The sequence below is a fragment of the Sapajus apella genome, unplaced genomic scaffold, assembly GCF_009761245.1.
Source record: "Sapajus apella isolate SASKATOON/1434 unplaced genomic scaffold, GSC_monkey_1.0 scaffold62, whole genome shotgun sequence".
In the NCBI taxonomy this organism is placed as follows: Eukaryota; Metazoa; Chordata; class Mammalia; order Primates; family Cebidae; genus Sapajus; species Sapajus apella.
Genome location: NW_022437002.1, coordinates 940,019 through 965,730, shown reverse-complemented (window position 1 = coordinate 965,730; position 25,712 = coordinate 940,019). Strand labels below are relative to the sequence as shown.

At 48.8% G+C, this 25,712-nt stretch overlaps 1 protein-coding gene, 1 long non-coding RNA gene and 1 pseudogene across 2 annotated transcripts in view; all 3 read right to left on the bottom strand.

The window, feature by feature from the left end:
* Window positions 1-25,712, bottom strand: part of OPRD1 (opioid receptor delta 1) — a 47,429-nt gene that overhangs the window by 16,396 nt on the left and 5,321 nt on the right. The gene's annotated exons all lie outside the window — the stretch shown is intronic.
* LOC116529633 lies at window positions 6,240-6,358 on the bottom strand (annotated as a pseudogene).
* Window positions 13,708-18,721, bottom strand: LOC116529135. Its single transcript, XR_004259400.1, has 3 exons — window positions 18,368-18,721; window positions 14,846-14,851; window positions 13,708-13,719 (listed from the first exon to the last, which is right to left on the bottom strand). It is a non-coding gene; the product is annotated as an uncharacterized LOC116529135 (long non-coding RNA).

Below are 25,712 nucleotides of genomic sequence, written 5' to 3'. Positions count from 1 at the left end.
TCACGCCATTGCACTCCAGCCTGGGTAACAAGAGCGAAACTCCGTCCCAAAAAAAAAAAAAGAAAAAAAAAAGACCAGCCTGACCAATATGGTGAAACCCCGTCTCTAAAAAAGAAAAGAAAAAGCAGGGTTTTGAAGAGCTGTGTGTATACCCATGTTCACAGCAGTATCCTTCACAATAGCCGATATCAGTGATATGTGGGAAAGGAACCCACACAGCCATTGATAGAAGGAGAAACAAAATGTGGCATAGACATACGATGGAATAGCATTCAGCCTTAGGGAAAGAAGGAAATTTCTAGCCATGGGCAACATGGCAAACGCCAGTCTCTACAAAAAATACAAAAATTAGCTGGGCGTGGTGGTGCATGCCTATAGCCCCAGCTACTCAGGCGGCTGAGGAGGGACAACTGGTTGACCCCAGAAGTCGAGGCTGCAGTAAGCCAAGATTGCATCACTGCACTCCAACCTGGGCGACAGAATAAAACGAAAAAAAAAAAAAAAAAAAGGAAAGGAAATTCTGACACCTGCTGCAATATGGATGAATCTTGAGGACATTGTGCTAAGTAAAATTAGCCAGTCAAAAAAGACAAATACTGTATGATTCCACTTACATGAGGCGCCAGAGTAGTCAGATTCATAGTGGCAGAAGCACTGGGGTTACAAGGGGCTGGGGCAAGGGGAGGATGGGCAGTCACTGTTCAAAGGATATGGAGATTCAGTTTGGGAAGATGAAGAAGTTCTAGAGAACGGTTGTGATGGCTATCTAACAGTGTGAATGTACTTAATGCCACTGAATTACACCTTTAAAAATGGTTAAAATGGGCTGGGCATGGTGACTCACACCTATAATCTCAGCACTTTGAGAGGCTAGGGTGGGTGGATCACGAGGTCAGGAGATGGAGACCATCCTGGTCAACAAGGTGAAACCCCGTCTCTACTAAAATATAAAAAACTAGCCAGCTGTGGTAGCGCACACCTGTAGTCCCAGCTACTCAGGAGGCTGAGGCAGGAGAATCGCTTGAACCCAGGAGGCAGAGGTTACAGTGAGCCAAGATCACGCCACCGCACTCCAGCCTGGCAACAGAGTGAGACTCTGTCTTAAAAAAAAAAAAAAAGAAAGTTTAAAATTGTATTTTTTATGTTGTGTATATTTTATCATAATTTTAAAAAGTGGGTAATCAAGAGCTGTAGCTGTGTTTATTTTCTCACCACAGTGCGGTGAGGGGGTCCTTTCGAACCATTCAGATCTTGGCTCATACATAGCCTGGTGATCTTCAGCAAATCACTTCACCTTTCTGAACCTGCCTCCTTGTTGGTAATTTCAGTGTAATGATGCTTTCCAGGAGCCACATGTGTAAAAGTGTGCAGCTTACTACATGTAGTAAGCTGTAGTTGAAAATTGCAGCCCTTTTGGAAACCCCCACCAACCTGGTTATTTTTCTTCCTTTTCTTTTTTTTCCCCCAAGTAGCTAGGACTACAAGTGTGTGCCATCACACCAAACTTTTTTTTTTTTTTTTTTTTTTGAGACGGAGTTTCACTCTTGCTACACAGGCTGGAGTGCAATGGCGCAATCTCGGCTCACCGCAACCTCCGCCTCCTGGGTTCAGGCAATTCTCCTGCCTCAGCCTCCTGAGTAGCTGGGATTACAGGCACGCACCACCATGCCCAGCTAATTTTTTGTATTTTTAGTAGAGATGGGGTTTCACCATGTTGACCAGGATGGTCTCGATCTCTGGACCTCGTGATCCACCCGCCTCGGCCTCCCAAAGTGCTGGGATTACAGGCTTGAGCCACCACGCCCGGCTCAAACTATTTTTTTTTAATTATTTTTTTGTAGAGATGGGATCTCACTATGTTGTTCAGGCTGGTCTCAAACTCCTGGACTCAAGTGATCCTCCCACTTCAGCCTCCCAAAATGTTGGGATTACAAGCATGAGCCACTATACCTGGCCTGCTTTTTTCTTTGGGGGTTTAATCATCACCTGTTAGATCCAATCAGGTGGTAGGGACGGGAGAGCTCTGGCTGAACCTCTGTTGACCCTGAGATACCTTTGGGAAACCCTTTGCTTTCTTTCTGACTCCAAATCCCCAAAGCTTCCTTAACACCAAGCACTGAGTGGCTACGCATGTTCGTCCACTCCTCTGTTAAACAAGCACCCGCTGCAGGGGGATCATCGCCACCTCAATTAATTTTCCTTCAGTTTGATGAAGACTGGTAGTACCCTACACAGCCAGGCCACATTCAATCCACACTCGTTCCTGGGCCTCTGGAGAGCTGGGCTTCTCAACTGAATACCCAAGTGCTGACTAACAAGGAAGCTCCTGGTAAGAATGTTCTCTCCAGGCAAAGCCAGAGCAGTTAGTTAGAGCAGCCGATATCTAAATACCCGGTGCCCAAGCCAGGTGCAGTGGCTCATGCCCTATGGTCCTAGTGTTTTGGGAGGCTGAGGCAGGTGGATCGCTGGAGCTCAGGAGCTGGAGACCAGCTGGGGCAAATGGCAAACCCCATCTCCGCAAAAAGTGTAAAAGTTAGCTGAGCATGGTGGTGTGTGCCTGTGGTCCCAGCTACCCTGGAGGCTGAGGGAGGAGAATCATTTGAGTCTAGGAGGTTGAGGTTGCAGTGAGCTGTGATCGTGCCACTGCACTCCAGCCTGGGTGACACAGCCAGATCCTGTCTCATAAAAATAAGGCTGGCGCGGTGACTCATGCTTGTAATCTCAGCACTTTGGGAGGCTGAGGTGGGTGGATCACTCAGCCAGGAGTTCAAGACCAGCCTGGCTAATATAGTGAAATCCCATCTCTACTAAAAATACAAAAAAAATTAGCTGGGTGTGGTGCCGCATGCCTGTAGTCCCAGCTACTCAGGAGGGTGAGGCAGGAGAATCGCTTGAACCCGGGAGGCAGAGGCTACAGTGAGCCGAGATCATGCCACTGCACTCCAGCCTGGGTGACAGAGCAAGACTCTGTCTCAAAAATAATAATAATAATAATAATAATTAATTAATAAAAATAAATAAATGCCCAGTGCCCAGAAGGTCAATACATTCCCTCCTTTGTGCAAGGTGTCAATGGGAGACCACGGACAGCTTTGGGTGGGTGGTTTGTTCCCTTTAGGCACTATTCTCCTATGCACCAAGCACTATGCCAAAAGCAGTGAATTCAGGATTTCATCTCAGCCTCATTCTGCAAACGAGCTAAGTTAGACGCTCACCCAAAGACACACAGCTACGAAGTGACGGTGACAGGATTCACGTGCAGACCTATCTGGTTTCCAGAGCCTAAGCTCATAACCTCTTGAGTCTGTGTCCACTTTCCCCCAGCCTCCTTGCCTCCTGCACCTGTGAAACCTTGGCCATGGCGAGGAGCCAGGCTGGGCTGGGGATGAGCCCCCTCTGTAGCACACTCATCTGCTTCTCACATATTCCCCAACCCTGCTATGGTTTCAGGATTTGGAGACAGTGCTCACAGCCTAGGTGGGGTCAGGGAGAGCCAGACTTATAAACATCAGAACAATGTCACAGGCACGAATGCCGGGCCCAGTGGAGCAAGTCGGAGAGGTCAATTCAGAACAAGATGTATACCTCTGATTCCAGGGAGCAGCGGCCAGTATTTACGGACAATCACTGTGTGCTAGGTCTTTCTCCGGTGTGATTTATGGGCTCCTTACACCTGTGTTTGGTTTTTCTGTTTTGGTTTTGGGTTTTTTTTGAGATGGAGTTTTACTCTTGTTGCCCAGGCTGGAGTGCAATGGTGCGATTTCAGCTCACCACAACCTCCACTTCCCAGGTTCAAGTGATTCTCCTGCCTCAGCCTCCTAAATAGCTGGGATTACAGGCATGAGCCATCAAGCCTGGCTAAGTTTGTATTTTTAGTAGAGACAGGGTTTCTCCATGTTGGTCAGGCTGGTCTCAAACTCCTGACCTCAGGTGATCCACCCGCCTTGGCCTCCCAAAATGCTGGGATTACAGGTGTGAGCCACCATGCCCTGCCTGGTTTTGTTTTTTAACAGACAATAAACATATGTTGGACACTTACTACATTCCAGGCACTGATATAAGCATTTTACTTTATTTATTTATTTTAAATTTAAATTTTTTATTTTTTTGAGACAAAGTCTTGTTCTGTCGCCCAGGCTAGAGTACAGCTCACTGCAACCTCTGCCTCCTGTTTCAAGTGATTTTCCTGCCTCTGCCTCCCGAGTAGCTGGGATTACAGGTGCCCTCCATCACACACAGCTAATTTTTGTATGTTTAGTAGAGACAGAGTTTCACCATGTTGGCCAGGCTGGTCTTGAACTTCTGACCTCAAGTGAGCCACCCACCTTGGCCTCCCAAAGTGCTGGGATTACAGGCATGAGCCACTGTGCGTGGTCCCACGTTTTACTTTATTGAATCCTCACTCTGGGGCAGACAGTGTTTAATATTTCCAATTTATAGACAGAGGAGAGGCACTTGCCCAAGGCTGCAGAGTGAGAAATAGGCTGAGCAGAGAGTCAAACCCAGTGCTCTTCCCCAAAACCCCAGTGTCTTCTTCTTGGCTTCGGTTTTAGCTTCTGTCCTGTAGACCCAAAGTACTCTGTGCCCTTCACATACTCTTTTTTCCAGGTAGTGGCTCATGCCTGCAGTCCCAGCTACTCAGGAGGCTGAGGTGGGAGGATCACTTGAGGGCAGAAAGTAGAGGCTGCAGTGAGCTATGATTATGCCACTGCACTCCACTGAGGGACAGAGTGAGACTCCATTTCATACATATATAAGCTCCCAGTGGGCAAGAATCATGTCTGTCTTGGCTATCATGAAGAGCCTAGAACCTACAGCAGCACCCAGCACAAAGCAGGCACTCAAAACATATTTGTGAAATGAACAAATGTTCATTGTCTGTCTTACACACTAGACTGGGACATCCTTCAGGCAGGAACTGTGTCCCCTTCATACTGCCACCCAGCACCCATCACAGGGCCAGGCTCAGAGGAGACACAGCGCTTACTGGAGGAATCCTGTGTGCAGGTGTCAAGGTGCCCTGATCCACGGTAACGAGGCACAGACCAAAGAGATCAGATTGGGGCATCTCTTCCTCCTCACCTTCCCTTCCCCTTGCACTCTCTCCTTTCGTCCTTCTCCCTCCCTCCCTCTCTTCCTACCTTCTCCCATGCTCACCCTGGACCAGCCCAGGTCCCCTGAAGGATACCTGGGCCTGATCCTGTTTGCCCTGAAGTCTGACGTGACTCAGCTCCGCCGGTGGTGGGGGAAACGTTCACTCTGATTATTTAGCCAAGGTAGCTAATTTGTCCTTAACTAAACTGTGGGGATTTTTTCCTACTGATGCACAACAGCCCATGAGTTCAAAATAGGGGCAAGAGACCTAAAATCAAAACCAATAACAGCAACGGCAACAAGGGAAGAACTTCTACACCCAGCCCCACTGACCCTGTGGCACCCCAGGAGCCAAACGGAACAAGCAGCTCCAGCCTAGACCAAAGCTCATTTGGTCTCCAACCAAATCTGGTGTGGATTGCTGGAGTATTTAGAATTAATTTTATTCCCAATTGTTTTTCGAGTGCTCAAAAATAACAGCTGCTCAATATAAATGCAAAATCATTTGCAGACATAATTAAGTGAAGGATCTCGAGCCCAACTTGGATCATCGAGGTGGACCCTAACTCCAGCAGCAAGTGTCCTTGGAAGAGACAAGGAGAGGGCCGTGTGCAGAGGGAGGCAGAGATTAGGTGATGTAGCCACATACTAAGCCTGGAGCCACCAGAAACGGGAAGAAGCGAGGAAAGATTCTCCCCAAGAGGCTTCAGAGAAAGCACAGCCCTGCTGCCACCTTGATTTTGGATTTCTGGCCTCCAGAACTGTGACAGAATGAATTTCTGTGCGTTTCTTTTCTTTTCTTTTCTTTTCTTTTGAGATGGAGTTCGTTCTTGTTGCCCAGGCCGGAGTGCAATGGCAAGATCTCGGCTCACCGCAACCTCCGTTCTCCTGGGTTCAAGCAATTCTCCTGCCTCAGCCTCCTGAGTACCTGGGATTACAGGCATGCACCACCACACCTGGCTAATTTTGTATTTTTAGTAGAGACGGTGTTTCTCCATGTTGGTCAGGCTGGTCTTGAACTCCCAAGCTCAGGTGATCCACCTGCCTTGGCCTCCCAAATTGCTGGGATTACAGGCATGAGCCACCATGCCCTGCCTAAATTTCTGAGTTTTTTTTGGTTTTTTATATTTAAATATTTATTTAAAAGCCTACAGCACCCGTTATTCCCAAAAGGTCTCCCATCCAAGTATTAACCAGGCCTGACCCTGCTTAGCTTCCAAGATCAGATGAGATCGGGTACGTTCAGGGTGGTATGGCTGTGGACTAAATTTTTGTTTTAAGCCATCAAGTCTGCAGTAATTTATTTTGGCAGCCCTAGGGAACTAATTGGATAAAAGTACAAGTAGTCTCAGCTACTGGGGAGGCTGAGGCAGGAGGATCACCTGAGCCTGGGAGTTCAAGGCAGTGGTGTGCCACGGATTGCACCTGTGAATAGCCATGGCACTTCAGCCTGGGCAACAGCTTTAGGTCCCATCTCTTACAACAACCAAAGAAAGGGGAGCCCAAGGAGAAGCATAGACTTCGACACTGGACACACCTATTGAAGCCCCAGCTCTGTCCCTAATTGCACTGATCTTGGGTGAGCTCTAACTTCTCTGAGCCTCAGTTTACTCCCCCGTGAACTGGTTACAATGGTCTTTTCTGCCTCGTGAGGATGTGGGGAATACCAAATGAGGTAATTCCTGCCATGTTCCTAGCACTCCGACTGGTCCACCCGTAACATAATGGCTTCTCTTGCTTAAGTGAACAAGACAGATCCAAAATGCATTCCCTGGAGTCCCAGGGCCCCTAACTTCTCTGCTGGCTCTTGGTAACCTGCCATCATTGGGGTGGGACACAGAGCCCTGTGTTGGAACTTCAGCACTGGAAGAGGCTCCAATCTGTAACAATGAGTTCAAACCTCCCCTCCCACTTTACAGATGGGGCAACTGAGGCCTGGAGAGGGGAAAACAGTTGTGCAAGGTCACACAGAAAATCAGTTCTCCTGAATTCTGGGAAACCAAGTTCCTTCTGCTTCTCCAAGCTGACTTCCTAGGAACTAAGTCTCTGATAAGGTTCAAGGTGGCTGAGGCCAAAGGGGAAGGAGGATCCTGTCCAACACTTCAGAATTTCTGACAAGGCCCTGGCTCTTAGCAGATGTCTACACTCCAGGTCCTTGTGTTCAGTGAGTAACCAGTGTAGGTAGGTCCATGAATGGAACCATCTCAATCACCATCACCATGTCACCACCACCCCCATCCCAGCAGCAATGCGGATTCAGTGCTTACACAACTGACACATTCTATTGAATGTTACTGTGACATTTACAGAGATCATCTCATTTAATCCCTCCAAAAACCCTATGAAATTGCTGCTATCCTCACTGTACAGAGGAGGAAAGTAAGCCTTGGGAGGGTAGACTGAAGTCAATAGTGTGCCCAAAAACCCATGTCTACCCAGGACCTCGGAATGTGACACTATTTGGAAATAGGGACTTTGTAAATGTAATTAGTGAAGATGAGGCCATACTAGATTAGGGTGGGTCCTTATAGGACTGGTGTCCTTACAAGAAGAGAGGGTCGGGTGTGATGGCTCACGCCTGTAATCCCAACACTTTGGAAGGCTGAGGCAGGAAGATCATTTGAGTCCAGGAGTTCAAGACTAGCCTGGGCAATATGGTGACTCTCCATAAAACAGGGGTGCCCAACCCTGTTTTATAGGAACCGGCCCACACAACAGGAGGTGAGCAGTGGGCAAGCGAAGCTTCACCTATATTTACAGCCGCTCGCCACTGCTGGCATTACCACCTGCGCCCCCGCCTCCTGTCAGACCAGCTGTGCCATTAGATTCTGACAGAAGCATGAACCCTATTGTGATCTAGGTATGCAAGGGGTCTAGATGGCAAGCTCCTTATGAGAATCTAATGCCTGATGACCTGTCATTGCCTCTCATCATTTCTAGATGGGACCATCTAGTTGCAGGAAAATAAGCTCAGGAGTCCCACTGATTCTACCTTATGGTGAGTTGTGTAATTATTTCACTATGTGTAATAATAATAGAAATAAAGGGCACAATAAATTTAATTGTGCTTGAATCATCCCGAAACTATCCCCGTTCCCCCACGCCCACCCCACCGCTATCCATGGAAAATTTGTCTTCCATGAAATTGGTCCCTGATGCCAAAAAGGTTGGGGACCGCTGCTATAAAAGATAGCCGGGGCCAGGTGGGGTGGCTCACACCTGCAATCCCAGCTCTTTGGGAGGTGGAGGTGGACAGATCACAAGGTCAGGAGTTCAAGACAAGCCTGGTCAATATGGTGAAACCCCATCTCTACTAAAAATTAAAAAATTAGCTGGCATTATGGCATGCGCCTGTAGTCCCAGCTACTCGGGAGGCTAAGGCAGAAGAATCGCTTGAACCCAGGAGGTGGAGTTTGCAGTGACTGGAAATTACGTCACTGCGCTCCAGCCTGGGAGGCAGAGCAAGACTCCGTCCCCTACAAAAAAAAAATAGCCAGGTATGGTGGTGCACCCCTGTGGTCCCAGCTACGTGGGATTGCTTGAGCCCAGGAAGTCGTGAGCCGTGTTCATGCCACTGCACTCCAGCCTGGGCAAGAGAGAGAATCCCTGCTTCAAAAACAGGACCCAAGACACAGAGACACACAAGGCCATGTGAAAACAGAAAAAAATTAGAGTGAGGTAGCTGGAATGCCAAAAATTGCAAGCAACCACAGAAGCCAGGACAGCATGGCGCCTTCAGAGGGAGCACAGCCCGGCCATCACCTTGATTGCAGACTTCTAGCCCTCTGAGCTTGAAATGTCTGCTGTTTTAAGTCTCCCAGTTTACAGCAATTTGCTACAGCAGCCCTAGGGAACTAACACAAAGGGGTTGGCCATCTCAGCAGCCATGGCCTAAAACACAGAAGCAATGTCTGTTAAAATTCCTCCACACCCCAGCTCTCACAACAGAAGGCCTTTTTCCGTCAGGAATATAGAACGTTAGCCCAGAAAGAACGCTGGCCGGGAAGAGTGTTTGCGAGCACTTACATGTGCCAGTCTCACTCCTAAGTGGCAGCCATGTGTGCATAAACCCACTGAATCCACACAACCGCCACAGGAGGGGAGTGCTGTTCTCCCCATCTTACGGGTGGGGAATGTTGAGGCTCCGAGGGGTGAAGTAACTCACCCAGAGGCCCATAGTTGGGGGTAGCAGGGCCTAGGTTAGGCCTCTGGTTCCTTGGACTCCAGAACCCCCACTCCTAACCACCCCCCAATCTTCTCCCTGCAGGTCAAGTTCATTCCCTTTATTTTACAAACGAGGAAACCAAGGCACATCTACAGTAGTGATCAAAGGCTCTTCAATGGAGAAGCTTCAATGAAGCAACTGCCAGTCAGCCAAGGTCCAGCTGGGGCTCCCTCTATTTGCAGACAAAGGGTGGTTGCCCTCCACGACTGGCAAAACAAGCCCAGCTGGACAGCAAGAGCTGCAGGCTGCATCCCTGCCCACCATTTAACGAGAGTGGCAAGCGGCCAGAAATTAATTAGCTGTCTCAGTTTTGGCACAGCCTGAGGAAGGAAAGTGGTTAATTATAATGAAGCCCAGAGAGCATGTCATAGGAGAAGATTAAAGGCTGGAACAGAGAAATCCAGGCCCCAGAGTTGAACGTGAGCGGGGAGGCCGGCCAGGTCACACTCAACGAGAAACAGGGCAGATGTCTCATTCAGCTCAGTTCGAGAGCAACACTCACGGCAGCCAGGGAAGAGCAGCTCCTCCCCACCATCCTGGCTCTGCTTCTGGCTTAGGGATGGCTGGACCAGGGATGGGGCAGCAGGCACGATGGGGGCCCAAGAAAGCAGAGTCCCGCAAGGATGTGAAATACCAGCCCATGGGCGTCTGGAAATAGGACATGCGCCTTGTACAAACACCCAGTGACATGCTGTCTGAGTGTTGGACCCTCTGCTGGGGCTCCAGCTATGAACAAAGGATATACTCCTTCCACCCGACACCCACTCATGGTGGGGAGAACAGAGCAGGGGAGCAATCAGCTGTCTGAAATAGTGCATAGTCCCTGCTCCAATGGTGGGGGACACACAGGACACAGTGGGAACACAGAGGAGGGTTACCTGTTGGCTGGAGGGGCAGTGAGGAGCAATCAGAGAAGTCTCCCTGGAGGAAAGATTTTTCTAAGCTGAAAAGTAAGGGGTTTCTCTGAAGGAGACAGCAGCCTGAGGTTCCTGCACACCTTAGTGCCCTCTTGTCTCATAGTTGGGGGATTTTTATTATAGATCCCAACAACTCCACAGAGCAAATCACATTAACAAAGTGTCATCTGGATATTTAAGAAGTACTTGGATGGGCACAGGGGCTCACACCTATAATTCCAGCACCTTGGGAGGCCAAGGGGGGAGGATCACTTGAGCTCAGGAGTTCGAGACCAGCCTGGGCAACATAGGGAGACCTTGTCTTTGTTAAAAATTTAAAAATTACCTGGCATGGTAGCAAACGCCTGCAGTCCCAGCTACTCAGGAGGCTGAGGTGGGAGGATCATTTGAGCCTGGGAGATGGAGGTTGCAGTGAGCTGCAATAAAGCTACTACACTCCAGCCTGGATGACAGAGTAAGACCCTGTCTCAAAGAAACAAAGAAAGAAAAAGAAAGACGGATGGAAGGAAGGAAGGGAGGGAGGGAGGGAGGGAAAAAGAAACCCTGTCAAGAAAGAAAGAAGAGAGAAAGAGAGAAAAGAGAGAGAGAGAGAGAAAGAAGACTAAGCTAGAAAACAGGATTGAGGATGAATACCACACAGTTCCTGCCCTCCAGGAGCAACTGGTAAAAGGGAATGCAGGCACAGAAACAAGCAGCAGCACTGTCACGATGACACACTGGTTCAAGGCCGGGTGCGGTGGCTCACACCTGTAATCCCAGCACTTTGGAAGGCCAAGGTGGGAGGATCACCTGAGATCAGGAGTTTGATACCAGCCTAGCCAACATGGTGAAACCCTGTCTCTACTAAAAGTACAAAAATTAGCCAGGTGCTGTGTGCCTATAATCCCAGCTACTCTGGAGGCTGAGGCAGGAGAATCGCTTGAACCGGGGAACTGGAGGATCGCGCCACTGCACTCCAGGCTGGGTGACAGCGCGAGACTCCATCTCAAAACAAACAAACAACAACAAAAAAAACCACTGGTTCATGACCACCTGCTTTCGTGCATGTCTTCCCTCTCTCTAGGTGACAGGTACTGGGTGAAGATACTGTGATTTATATCATTGCATTTAATCCTGCTAACCAACTGCAGTAAGCACTGCCATGGCATTTGGTAGATGAGGGGACTGAGGATCAGAGAGGCAGAGAAACTTGCCCAGCGGAACACAGCTGACTGGTTGTAGCACCAGGACTGAAGCCCACGTCTGTCTGGCCCCAGGATGGTTAGTCTGATGTGTCAACTTGGCTAGACTATAGTACCCGGCTATTTTATCAGACACTAATCGAGGTGTTGCTGGGAAAGGATTTTGTAGCTGTGGTTAGCATCAGCAGTCAGCTGACTTTAAGGAGATTATCCTTGATCATCCGGATTGGCCTTTTCCAATCAGTTCAAAGACCTTCCAACAAAACAGATTTCCCAGAAGAAACTCCACCTGCAGCATCAGCTCCTGCCTGAGTTTTCCACCTACCAGTTTCAGACTTGCCCAGCCAGACCCCACAGCGGTAGAAGCCAACTCCTGGAAATATATCCTACTGGTGCTTTTTCTCTGATAGGATCACGCCTGATACCCATCCAAAACCCACGCACTAGGCAGAGGCTGGTGCCAGGGAACCACACAGTCTCCTGGGCTGGAAAAGGGCAGTGACATCCACCACCACCTGGGGGGCTTTGCTGTCAGATGCTCACTAACCAGGTGTGCTTGGGAAAAGCCTTTCATCTTGAGCCTCAGCTTCTTTACCTGTAAAATGGGCACATTACATTGTTCCTACCTCATGCAAGTGTTGTGAAGACCCAGTGAGATTTCTCACATAAGGTCTCCTGTAGAGAGCCTTCTAATCTTGTCAAACACTGACTCATTTTGCCACAGCTGTAATTTCTCCGTTCTTAATGATTTTGAGTCCACACCATCTGCCAAGTTAATATTTCAGTCCCACAATTCCATGTAAATAACGTCCACAAGTTTATCATTCTTCACGACTGTGGTGTGGATGTTAGTTTCCCTAACCTGTCCCGGCCCAGCTCCCCAACAAAGAGATACCCTTTGAGGACAAGGGGCTAGGGAGCCCCCGTGCAGAGCATCATACACATTCTCTCATTTGAATCACACCCACCCCAGGAAGTGGGTCTCAGTATATTCCCATTTCGTTTACAGAAGAAACTGTGACCCAAAAAATGAGCGGTGCCCATCCAGGAGTGTAGAATGAACAGACAGAACTGAGATCCAAAGCCAGGTGTTCCAAAAAGCCCAGACAGATGCCAAGCTTTTGGCCATGCTGTATGTTATTTTTTTTTTTTTTGAGACGGAGTCTCACTCTGCCACCCAGCCTAGAGTGCAGTGGCACAATCAGAGCTCACCGCCGCTTTCACCTCCCGGGTTCAAGCAATCCTTCCACCTCAGCCTCCCAAGTAGTTGGGACTACAGGTGTGTGCCACCAATCGTGACTAATTTTGTATTTCTTATAGAGATGGGGTCTCCCTATGCTGCCCAGGCTGGTCTTGAACTCTTGGGCTCAAGTGATCCTCCCACCTCAGCCTCCCAAAGTGCTTGATTACAGGCAGTAGCCATTGCGCCTGGCCTGTTACTTCTTACACCATCTCTCTGCCTGGGACCCAAAAGAGTTCACTTTTCTTTTGTTTATTAACAATGGATTATTTAAAAAATTATTTTAATGACATTACAAATAAGTCTGCTCTGCTTCACTGCCTCTCCCAATCCCTGGCTATATGAAAAAGTCATTTTCCACAGTGGGAATCAGAGGGTATCATAGGTTCAACCTTTTTCATGGACATTGCTTCATGGACATTTTGTACACCTGAGCTCTGAGAGTCAAGGGGGTCTCACTTCAAAGGCTGGCTCTGCCACTTCCTAATTGCAGCCCTGGGCAAGTGAATTAACACCTCTGAGCCTACAGTTTTCTCATCTGTCAAATGGAGAGAAACATGGTACCAATCTCATAGAGTTGGCTGAATTAAATGAGATAACCTATGTGTGATGCTTCACACAGAGCTTGGCACAAAGCTGGCCACGCTGTCAGCATCCAAGAAAGCTCAGCCAGGCATGGTGGCTCACGCCTGTAATCTCAGCACTTTGGGAGGCCAAGGCAGGAGGATCGCTTGAGTCCAGCAGTTCAAGACCAGCCTGGGCAACACAGTGAGACCTCATCTCTACAAATAATAAAAGAATTAGCCACGCATGGTATTGCCTGTAGTCCCAGCTACTCAGGAGGCTGAGGCGGGAGGATCAGCTGAGCCCAGGCAGTTGAGGTTGCAGTGAGCCATAATCGCATCACTGCACTCCAGCTTGGGGAACAGCACGAGACCCTGTCTTAAAATAAAAGAAGAAAAAAGAGAAAAAGGTCAGCAGTTCTATTTTTGGTGTTAACTCTGGCCGAGTCAGTATTCTATGCTTTGCTGTTGAGCCCTCTCTTACAGGGGATGACAAGGCCTAGGCAGGTGGAAGGAGTGTCTTGTGGCTAACCTGCCCCTCCCAGCAGGACAGCGCCATTCCCTCCCCTCATGGAGGAATGGAAAATCACTAGATGTGGGGTATTTCCCAGCACTGTGGGAGGATGAGTTTTTGTAACCAAGGGAAACAGATGATCGCCATCTGTCCTGCAGGGGCATCTGGCGGGGCCAGGAGAAGCAGCGTCTCCGCCCTGGCTTAATTCCTGCCCCTGTTTCCCAAGTGCTGGGCAATGATCCAAAAGGCATCACTGTCACCAGCAGCTTCCAGCTGTGGGTCACGCCCTGTGCTAAGGCCACAGAACATCATCTCCCTTAACCTTTGCCCTCGCTGTTCCCTCCGCCTGAAACACTCTTCCTCCAAGCAACAGTCTTCTGCTCATTTGTCTCCTCTTCTTTGACCTCTCTACATACAGGTACGTCCTGTTTTAGGCAATTTGTAGATACTGCGTTTTTTACAAATTGAAGGTTTGCGGTAACCCTGCTATGAGCAAGTCTATTGGCACCATTTTTCCAACAGCAAGTGCAAACTTTGTGTCTGTGTCATACTTTGCTAATTCTTTCAATATTTTGAACTTTTCATAATTATTATATCTCTTATGGCTATCTGTGATCAGCGGTATTTTTTTTGAGACCGGGTCCTCACTCTGTTGCCCAGACTGGAGTTCAGTGGCATCATCATAGCTCACTGCAGCCTCGACCTCCCAGGCTCAAGCAATCCTTCCACCTCCGCCTCCCAAGTAGCTAGGATTACAGGCATGTCCCACCACACCTGGCTATTTGTTTTTCATGTTATAGAAATGGAGTCTCATTATGTTGCCAGGGCTAGTCTCGAACTCTTGGGCTCAAGTGATTCTCCTGCCTCAGCCTCCCAAAGTGCTGGGATTACAGGTGTGACCACCATGCCCAGCCATCAGTGACCTTGGATGCTACCATTGTAATTTTTTGGGGTGCCACAAACCACACCCCTGTAAGATGAACTTAATGATAAATGTGTACATTCTGACCGCTCCACTGACCAGCTGTTACTCCATCTCCCTCCCTCTCCTCAGGCCTCTCTATTCCCTGAGACACAATGATATTGAAATTAGGTCAGTTAATAACTCTACAATGGCCTCTAAGTGTTCAAGTGAAGAAAAGGGCCAGGCGCAGTGGCTCACAGCTTTAGTCACAGCACTTTGGGAGGCTGAGGTGGAAGGATTGCTTGAGCTCAGGAGTTCAAGACTAGCCTGGACAACAAAGTGAGGCCCCATCTCTACAAAAAAATTAAAAAATTAGCTGAGCATGGTGGCACACACCTGTGGTCCCAGCTACTTGGGAGGCTGAGGAAACAGGATCACTTAGACCCGGCAGTCGAGGCTGCAGTGAGCCGCTGCATTCCGGCCTGGGTGACAGAGTGAGGCCCTGTCTCAAAAAAGAAAAAGAAAGGGTCACATGTCTTGCACTTTAGATCAAAATCTAGAAGTAAGCTTAGTGAGGAAGACATGTTGAAAGCCAAAACAGGCTGAAAGCTAGGGGGCCTCTTGAAGTCAAACAGTTGTGAATCTAAAAGTTATTGGAGGAAGTCAGAAGTGTTACTCCAGTGAACGCACCAATGATAAGAAAACGAAATTCGGAGGAGCATTGGCTCACGCCTATAATTGGAGGCCAAGGTGGGCAGACCGCCCTTGGCAACGAGACTTCATCTCTACAAAAAATACAAAAAAGTAGCCAGGCATGGTGGCGTATGCCTGTAGTCCCAGGTACTCGGGAGGCTGAGATGGGAAAACCACCTGAGCCTGGGAGGTCGAGGCTGCAGTTAGCAGAGATTGCACTACTGCCCTCTAGCTCGGGTGACAGAGCAAGATCCTGTCGGAAAAAAAAAACAAAACACTTACTGCTGATATGGAGGTTTGAGTGGTCTAAATAGATCAAGCCAGCCATAACATTCCCTCAAACCAAAGCCTAATCCAGAGTAAGGCCCTAATTCTCTTTAATTCTAAGAAGGCTGAGAGAGGTGAGGAAACTGTAGAAGAAAGCCTGAAGCTCTGACGCTGGCTGAGGCTGGTTCATGAGGCTTAAACATCACTGATGAAAGGGGCTACATTACGCAACAGAGCCTCAATGGAGACAAAACAGCCTTCTACTGGAATAAGATGCCATCTAGGACACTCATTCCTAGAGAGAAGTCAGTGCCTTCTTACAAAGCTTCAAGGACAGATTGATGCTCTCTCTCTTTTTTTTTTTTTTTTTTTTTTTTTTTGAGACGGTCTCACTCTGTCACCCAGGCTGGAGTACAGTGGCATGATCTCAGTTCACTGCAACCCCCGCCTCCTGGGTTCAAGCGATTCTCCTGCCTCAGCCTCACGAGGAGCTGGGATTACAGGTACATACCATCAAACCCAGCTAATTTTTGTATTTTTAGTAGAGATGGGGTTTCACCATGTTGGTCAGGCTGGTTCTGAAACTCCTGACCTCAGGTGATCCACCTGCCCCAGCCTCCCAAAGTGCTGGGATTACAGGAATGAGCCACCACATCAGTTTTTTTGTTTGTTTGTTTTTGTTTAAAGACAGGGTCTCACTCTGTCACTCAGGCTGGAGTGCGGCAGCACGATCATAGCTCAATGTAGCCTCGAACTCCGGAGCTCAAGCGACCCTCCCTCTTCGGCTTCAGGTGTGAGCCACTGCACCCAGCCAAGCGGACTCATTAGGGGCTAACGCGGCTAGTGACTTTGCTCATTAACCATTCCCAAAACCCTAGGGCCCTTAAGAATTATGCTAAATCTACTCTGCCTGTGCTCTCTAAAGGGTACAACAAAGCCTGGATGACAGCACATCTGTTTACAGTGTGGTTGATGGAGTATTTTAAGCCCACTGTTGAGACAAACTGCTCAGAAAAAAAGATTCCTTTCAAAATATTGCTGCTCATTAACAATGCACCTAGTCACCCAAGAGCTCTGATGGAAAGGTACCAGGAGATGAAGTTGTTTTCATGCCTGCTAACACAACATCCAATCTACAGCCCATGGATCAAGCAATCAAGTATTTTTAAAGTCTTATTATTCAAGAAATACATTTTGTAAGGTTAGAGGTCTCATAGATAGTGATTCCTCTCATGGATATGGATTAAGTAAATTGAAAGCTGGAAAGAATTCACCATTCTAGCTGCCATTAAGAACATTTGTGGCCAGGCATGGTGGCTCACATCTGTAATCCAGGACTTTGGGAGGCTGAGGTGGGAGGATCCTGTCAGGCCAAGAGCTCCAGACCAGCCTGGGCAACACAGAAACTCCAGCTCTACCAAAATAAAAATAAAAAGTGAATAAATTAGCCAGACATGGTGGCACAGACCTGCAGTCCCCGTCACTTGGGAAACTGAGGCAAGAGGATCATTGGAGCCCAGGAGTTTGAGGCTGAAGTGAGCTATGATCACTGCACTCGGTGTGGACAACAAAGTAAGACTGTGTCTCGGGCGGAAAAACCAATATTAACAGGAGTTTGAAAGAAGTTGATTCCAGCCCTCATGAGTGACTGTGCGGGGTTCAAGGCTTCAGTGGAGGAAGTAACTGCAGATGTAGTAGAAATAGCAAGAGAACTAGAATTAGAAGTAGAGCCTGAAGAGGTGACTGAATCGCTGCTGCTATCTCAGGAAAAAAATTTAATGGATGAGAAGTTGCTTCTTATAGGTGAGCAAGAAAGTGGTTTCTTTTATTTTTTTCTCAGAATGGAGTCTTGCTCTGTCAGCCAGGCTGGAGTGCAGTGGCATGATCTCAACTTACTGCAACCTCTGCCTCCTGGGTTCAAGCAAGTCTCTCGCCTCAGCATCCCTAGTAACTGGGATCACAGGCGCGCACCACCACATCCGGATAATATTTTGTATTTTTAGTAGAGACAGGGTTTCACCATGTTGGCCAGGCTAGTCTCGTACTCCTGACCTCATGATCCTCCTGCCTCGGCCTCCCAAAGTGCTAGGATTACAGGCATGAGCCACTGCACTCAGCTAAGAAGTTACTGCTTATAAATGAGCAAGAAAGTGGTTTCTTGAAGCCAGGCGTGATGGCATGTGCCTGTACTCCCAGCTACTCAGGAGACTGAGGCAAGAGGATCACTTGGGCCCAGGAGTTTGGGGCTGTAGTGAGTTATGGTCTTGCCTGTGAATAGCCACTGCACTCCGGCCTGGGCAACACAGTGAGATAAAAGTCAAAAAGAAAGAAAGTGGTTTCTTTTGGTTTTGTTTTGTTTTGTTTTCAAGACAGGGTCTTGCTCTGTTACCCAGGCTGGAGTGCAGTGGTACAATCTCGGCTCACTGCAACCTCTGCCTCCCCAACTTCAGCAGTCCTCCCACTTCAGCCTCCCTCGTGCTGGGACTACAGGTGCACACCACCACGCCCAGCTAATTTTTGTTTTTTTTGTTTTTTGTAGATACAAGGTTTGGCCATGTTGCCCAGGCTGGTCTCAAACTCCTGTCCTCAAGGGATCCACCCATGTCAGCCTCCCAAAGTGCTGGGATTACAGGCATGAGCCACCTTGTCTAGCCAAAAGTGGTTTCTTGAGATGGAATTTACTTTTGGTGAAGAAGATGCTGTGAACTTAGTTGAAATGACAACAAAGGATTTAGAATATAACATGAATGTAGCTGATAAAGCAGCAACAGGATCTGAGAGGACTGACTCCAATTTTGAAAGAAATTCTACTGTTGGTAAGATGCTATCAAACAGCAGTGCATGCTACAGAGAATTCTTTCATGAAGGAAAGACTCAACTGATGCAGCAAACTTCACTGTTGCCTTGTTTTAAGAAATTGCCACAGCCACCCCAGCCGTCAGCAACCACCGCCCCGACCAGCAGCCATCAATATTGAAGTAGGACCTTTCACCAGCAAAAAGATTATGATTTGCTGAAGGATCAGATGATGATTAGCATCTTGTTAACAATAAAAGTATTTTAAAATTGAAGTATGTATATTGGTTTTTAGACACAATGCTTTCACACACTTAATAGACTACAGTATAGAACTAGAATTAGAAGGTGATTAGAACTAGATTACAGGCTCACATGGAGGTGTGCACCTGTAGTCCCAGCTACTCAGGAGGCTGAGGCAGGAGAATTGCTTAAACCCAGGAGGTGAAGGTTGCAGTGAGCTGAGATCACACCACTGCACTCCAGCCTTGGTGACAGAGCAAGACCCCATCTCAAAAAGCAAACAACATTTTTTTTTTTCTGAGATGGAGTCTTGCTCTGTTGCCAGAGCACTGGAGTGCAGTGGCGCAATCTCGGCTCACTGCAACCTCCGCCTCCTGGGTTCAAGCGATGCCCCTGCCTCAGCCTCCCAAGTAGCTGGGATTACAGGCACGTGCCACCACGCCTGGCTAGTTTTTTGTATCTTTACTAGAGATGGGGTTTCACCACGTTGGCCAGGATGGTCTCAATCTCCTGACCTTGTGGTCTACCCACCTCAGCCTCCCAAAGTGCTGGGATTACAGGCCTGAGCCACCTTGCCCGGCCTTTTTTTCTTTTTCTTTCTTTTTTTTTTTGGGGGGGGGGTGACAGGGTCTGACTCTCTCAGCCAGGCTGCACTGCAGTGGCACAATCTCAGTTCACCGCAGGCTCAACCTCCCGGGCCCAAGTGATCCTCCCATCTCAACCTCCCTGAGTAGCTGGGACTACAGGTGCGTGTCACCACACCTGGCTAATTTTTGTATTTTTTTGTAGAGATGGGGTTTTGCCATGTTGCCCAGGCTGATCTCAAACTCCTGGGCTCAAGCAGTCTGCCCATCTCGGCCTCCCCAAGTGCTGGGATTACAGGCATGAGCCAGCACACCCAGCTGTAAACAACTTTTATATGCACTGGGAAACCAAGAAATGTGTTTGACTTGCTTTGAGATACTCGCTTTATTGCAGGGGTCTGGAACCCAACCCACAGAATCTCTGAGGTTTGCCTGTACAGCTGCAGCCCCGCTGCCCTCTCACCCAATGCCCGTTTCAGTTTACTTCGCTGCTTATAGCCTTGGCCTTATATCTACTTGTTTATTGTCCATGTTTTCACCACTAGACTGTCAGCTCCATGAGGGCAAGGACTGTGTCTTCATCACTGTTGGATCCCAAGCACCTAGAACTGTGCCTGATACTTCGACGGGTACAACTGACGATATAGAAGTTTTTCTCTCATCCCCATTTCACACATAAGAAAACAGACAGCATGCTGAGCCCAACAGTAGACAGCCAGCAAGAAGCACACCGGGGTTTGAACCCTAGTCCATCTGTTGCTGAAGGACAGGGCTGCCTCCCCTGCTGTTGGCCTTGCCGCAGTGAACTTGGAGTTCTTCAGGCCTGGCATGTGTTGTCAGTGGCCCCTAGGCCAGATTGTCCTGTGTAAGAACTCACTTCTTGGGTCAGGTGCGGTGGCTCACGCCTGTAATCCCAGCACTTTGGGAGGCCGAGGCAGGCGGATCATGAGGTCAGAAGTTCAAAACCAGCCTGATTAACATGGTGAAACCCCGTCTCTACTAAAAATACAAAAATTAGCTGGGGATGGTGGCGCAAGCCTGTAATCCCAGCTACTCAGGAGGCTGAGGCAGGAGAATAGCTTGAACCCAGGAGGCAAAGGTTGCAGTGAACCGAGATCGTGCCAGTCTTGGCAACAGAGCAAGACTCTGTCTCAAAAAAAAAAAAAAAAACAACAACAACAAACAAAAAAAACGGCTGGCAAGGTGGCTTATGCCTGTAATCACAGCACTTTGGGAGGCCGAGGCGGGCAGATCACAAGGTCAGGAGATCAAGACCAGCTTGATCAACATGGTGAAAACCTGTCTCTACTAAAAATACAAAAATTATCCGGGCATGGTGGCATGTGCCTGTAATTCCAGCTACTCAGGAGGCTGAGGCAGGAGAATCGCTTGAACCCGGGAGGTGAAGTTTGCAGTAGGCCGAGATCACAGCACTGCACTCCAGCCTAAGCAACAGAGAGAGACTCCATCTCAAAAAGAAAAGTAGCCAGGCATGGTGGTGCACATCTGTAATCCCAGCTACTGGGGAGGCTGAGGCAGGAGAATCACTTGAACCCAGGAGGTGGAAGTTGCAATGAACCGAGATCATGTCACTGCACTCCAGCCTGGGCAATAAAGTGAGGCTCTGTCTCAAAAAAGAAAAAAAAAAAAGAAAAAGAAAAAAAAGAAAGACTAGGAAATCTACAGAAGACAAGCTTCTTTCTGCACACACCCTTCCTGGCCAGAGACAAGGCTGCTGATTTCTGCAGCTGCACTGGGAGCTATAAATCAGTAGAACACAGCCCAGACACCCCCCTATTCCACCCCACACCCCCCAGCCGGTAATGGGGCTGCTATAGCCTGCAGAGAATGGTAAATTGCTAATTTAAGCCAGGCTTTCTGCTCTACCCCACGATTATCCCTCTTCCTGTGCATGTTATGACATTCCGTGTGGTCAATTGGATTTTGAGGTCCCAGGACTCTGAGGTTAATGAAATCATGCCTTGCCCTTGCACAGTCCCTGCCTCTCAAAGTCCAGACATCTGCCAAGGAAGGGGAAAGAGAAGCTGAGATCACAGCATCTAAAAATCATTATTTTTAAAATCTCAGGGTCGGGCGTGGTAGCTCTCGCCTGTAATCACAGCACTTTTGGAGGCTAAGGCAGGTAAATCACTTGAGGTCAAGAGTTTGGGGCCAACCTGGCCAACATGGTGAAACCCTGTCTCTACTAAAAATACAAAAAAAATTAGCCAGGCGGGGCGGCGCACCCCTGTAATCCCAGCTACTGGGGAGGCTGAGGCAGGAGAATTACTTGAACCAGGGCAATGGGGGGTGCGGAGTTTGCAGTGAGCCGAGATTGCGCCATTGTACTCCAGCCTGGGCAACAGAATGAGACTCCATCTTAAATAAATAAATAAATAAAATCTCACCCATAGTGAGAGGGGCCTGAAATTCTGTCTTTTCTTTTCAGGTGGAGAAAATTTTGTCTTTTCTCCACCTGAATCTCAGGGCCAAACCTCCACCCAGTGATTTCCCAGTGTCTATTTGCACACTTAAGCGACAGGAAGCTCCCTACATTACACAGCATCCCATACTTTCTTGGAGAGCTTTGACGGTGGGCAAATTCCTTATAGAAATAATGAGATGTGTGCAAAGAATGTTCATGGCATCATGTATTATTACTATTTTTTTCTTTTTTTTAGAGACAGGGTCTTGCTACATTGTCCAGGCTGATCTTGAATTCCCTGGGCTCAAGTGATCCTCCCACTGTGGCCTCCCAAAGTGCTGGAATTATGAGAGTGAGCCACCATGCCCAGCCAGCAGCCTGGGTGACAGGACAAGACCCATTATTTAGATTGGCATAATACTGGAAATAATGAAAGTCGCTGGAAAAAGAACATATTCATACAATGTAGCCATCAAAAATCATGTTTTCAAAATAGAGGAGCACATGCTTACACTATCATGTTAAGTGAATAGGCATCTCACCAAATATTACTTGCAATGTGATCATGACTTCAACATGTGATACTGATTTCACTAAAATGGCAAAACACAGCTGGGTGTGTTGGCCCATGACTGTAATTAATCCCAGGACTTTGGGAGGCCAAGGTGGGAGGACCACTTGAGTCCAGGAGTTCGAGACCAGCCTGGGCAACATAAGGAGATCCCCATATCAAACATAAAAATGAGCCGGGCGTGGTGGCTCACGTCTGTAATCCCAGCACTTTGGGAGGCCGAGGAGGGCCACCATGCTCAGTGAACTTTTTAATTTTTTTGTAGAGATGGGTCTTGCCATATTGTTTGGGCTGGTCTTGAACTCCTGGACTCCAGTGATCCTCCTGCTCTGCCTCCCAAAGTGTTAGGATTATAGGTTTGAGTCATTGCACCCAGCCGAGAATTTCTTTTTTTTTTTTTTTTTTGAGAGAGTCTCGCCCTGTCACCCAGGCTGTAGTGCAATGGCATGATCTTGGCTTACTGCAGCCTCCACCTCCCGGGTTCAAGCAATTCTCCTGACTCAGCCTCCCAAGTAGCCGGGATTACAGGCACCCGCCATCACACCCAGCTAATTTTTTGTACCCTTAGTAAAGACAGGGTTTCACCATGTTGGCCAGACTGGTCTCGAACTCCTGACCTCGTGATCCATCTTCCTCGGTCTCCCAAAGTGCTGGGATTACAGGCATGAGGAGAATTTCTAATATTGAGTTGATAAAGTTTCCCTATAACGCCCACACAGTAATTCTAGTTCTGGCTCACACCTGTAATCCCAGCACTTTGGGAGGCTGAGGCAGGCGGATCACTTGAAGCAATGAGTTTGAGAACAGCCTAGCCAACGTGGTAAAACTCCATCTCTACTAAAAATGCAAAATTAGCCAAGTCTGTTGGCACACACCTGTAATCCCAGCTACTCGGAAGGCTGAGGCAGGAAAATCACTTGAACCCAAGAGGCAGAGGTTGCAGTGAGCCAAGATCACGTCACTGCGCTCCAGCCTGGGCAACAGAACAAGACTCTGTCTCAAAAAAAAATTCTAGTTCCCCTGAGGCTTGATAAATGTCAATCAAATGAATGCAAAGCAAGTCTTACTCCTCTTCTAAATAGTCATAATTATAGAAAATGTTTATGGCCCACATACCAAATGCCTAGCTCTGTGCTGAAGCCCCTCACAGCAGGTCTCATGAACTTCTTCTCGTAAGCACTCTGTGAGGGTCTGTCACTACTCCCATTTCACAGATGAAAAAGCTGAGGCTCAGAGAGGTTGTGTATGTATTGCCCAAACTCACAGTCTTAGTAAATGGCACAGATGGGATGTAATTCAAGGTCAGTCTGGCTCTCATGCCAGGCTGTCAATTACTGCCACCCCATGCAGAGGCCTTAGAGATCTGCAGACAGTAATCTACCCTATTCCCCGTCCCCGTTCCTTGCTTCTGTATCTAGACGTCCCCAGTGCTTGCCTCCATTCCGCCATGTCATGAATAGCAGCAGCAGATGGACATGGAGTGGTTTTGGAGTCAGATAGGCCTGGGTTTGAATCTCGATTCCACCCTCTCTTGCTGTTGAGAGGCGCTCGTTCCCTCTGAGCCTCTTGTCCTCATTTGTAAATGAGAACAGAAAGGCCCCATTGCAGGACTGGAGTGTACCTTGCATGCTTAAACCTCAATGTGGCCTCTGGCTCCAGAAGCCTCCGGCATGTGGCAGAAGCTCAGGAAGAGGCTCCTCAGTGTCCTCAGTGACTCCTATGGACCCACCCCAGAGCATCTATAAGTCACACACACTCCCCAGGGAATGAACCCAAAACCCCTGAAGGCGCGGGCTCCGGGCAAGACCAGGAGATGCCGCAGGAACAGCAGCCAGGGCTGCTGCCTGTTTTCTCTGCTCAGCCTCATCAGAAGTCATCTGGCCCAGTCTCCTCCTGCTGTCATTGTCATTGTCTCTGTCTCTGTCTCCTCCTCCTCCTCCTCCTTCTTTTTGAAATGGGGTCTTGCTATGTTGTCCAGTCTGGTCAACACCTTAGCTTCTTGAGTAGCTGAGATTACAGGCATGCACCACAATGTACAGCTTCCTGCCTTCTTGTTAGGTCCAACAGCACTCCATTTCAGAAAGGGGACAGCTGAGGGCAGGGTTTTAATGGCCCCGTCAAGGTCAAATGGCTCTCTTTTCATTGCCCTGAGCCACCGTCTCTAGTCTCCCCACATTAAACCCCTTACCCCCACACCAAATTCATTCTCTTGAATACCATTCTGCATAGATTGCTCCAAAATCCCCCTCCCCATGGCCTGTGACCTGAAGCTCCCTCATTTCCCTGCAAGCCAACCTTACCATGGGACCACGGAGGACCTGTCCAGCCTCAACTCCCACATCCAGACTGGAACCACAGCACGGCCTCTGGCCGCCCTCACAGTCAGGCCAGGCCTGCCTCCAGGCCTCTCCTCAGTCCTCCCTCTCCCCAGCCCCATGAGAACAACTGCCTCTAGTTACCTGGGGCTGCTCTAACAGGGGCTCCTCCTCAGGAATTGCTGGTGGCTCCCGAGCCCAGCCAAGCTCAGCACCCCGCAGGAGCTTTTGACACCACGGTGAGGAGGAGGACGCCTGCTTGCTACACCTTTCCTGCTTTTGTCCCTGCAGCCCCTCCATCCTCACAGCCACGCTGGTCCCCAGCACTCTCAGCTCAGCCTCGGTGAATTGGTGAATCATTCATCGCTCCTGCGGCTCCATCTGTCTGGAATGCTCCGCCCGCACCTCTCCAGGGAGCCAGGGAGCCACCATGCACAGGCATCCCCTCCTCTGGCTGGGTCTGGGCCTCCTTGGACTCCCATAGTTCCAGGGAGCTGCACTTGTCCGTGCAGTTGCAACTAACCAAGGGGCATGGGCATGGCTGTGGTAGGAGACAGAGGCCACACGGAGGTTTAAGCTGTGGGTCCCGGCAGCGGAGCTGAGGCTGGATAGACCTGGCATGGGTCAGCATCAGCAAATGCTTTGCTGACTGAGTACGTGTGCAGGCAATCCAGGACATGAGAAAGAGCCTACGGTGGAAAACACAGATGACCAGGCCTCAACAGCCCACCTGCACTCTGGTCACCTGCAGCTGCTGCAGGAGTGCCAGGTAACCACAGCACAGGGCACGCCAGGTGCGATGCTATGGACTTTCCATGCTCCATCTCCTTTAGTCCTCCCAATAACCTGTCATATCACCCTAATTTTTTAAATGAAAAAATGAGCCAGGCACGGCAACTCATGCCTGTAATCCCAGCACTTTGGGAGGCCAAGGCGGTGGATCACTTGAGGTCAGGAGTTCGAGACCAGCCTGGCCAACGTGGTGAAACCCTGTCTCTACTAAAAACACAAAAACTAGCTGGGCGTGGTGGCATGCACCTGTAATCTTAGCTACTGGGGAGGCTGAGGCATGAGAAGCACTTGAACCCGGGAGGCAGAGGTTGCAGTGAGCTGAGATGGCACCACTGTACTCCAACCTGGGCTCCATATCAAAAAAAAAAAAAAAAAAAAAAAGAGGCTC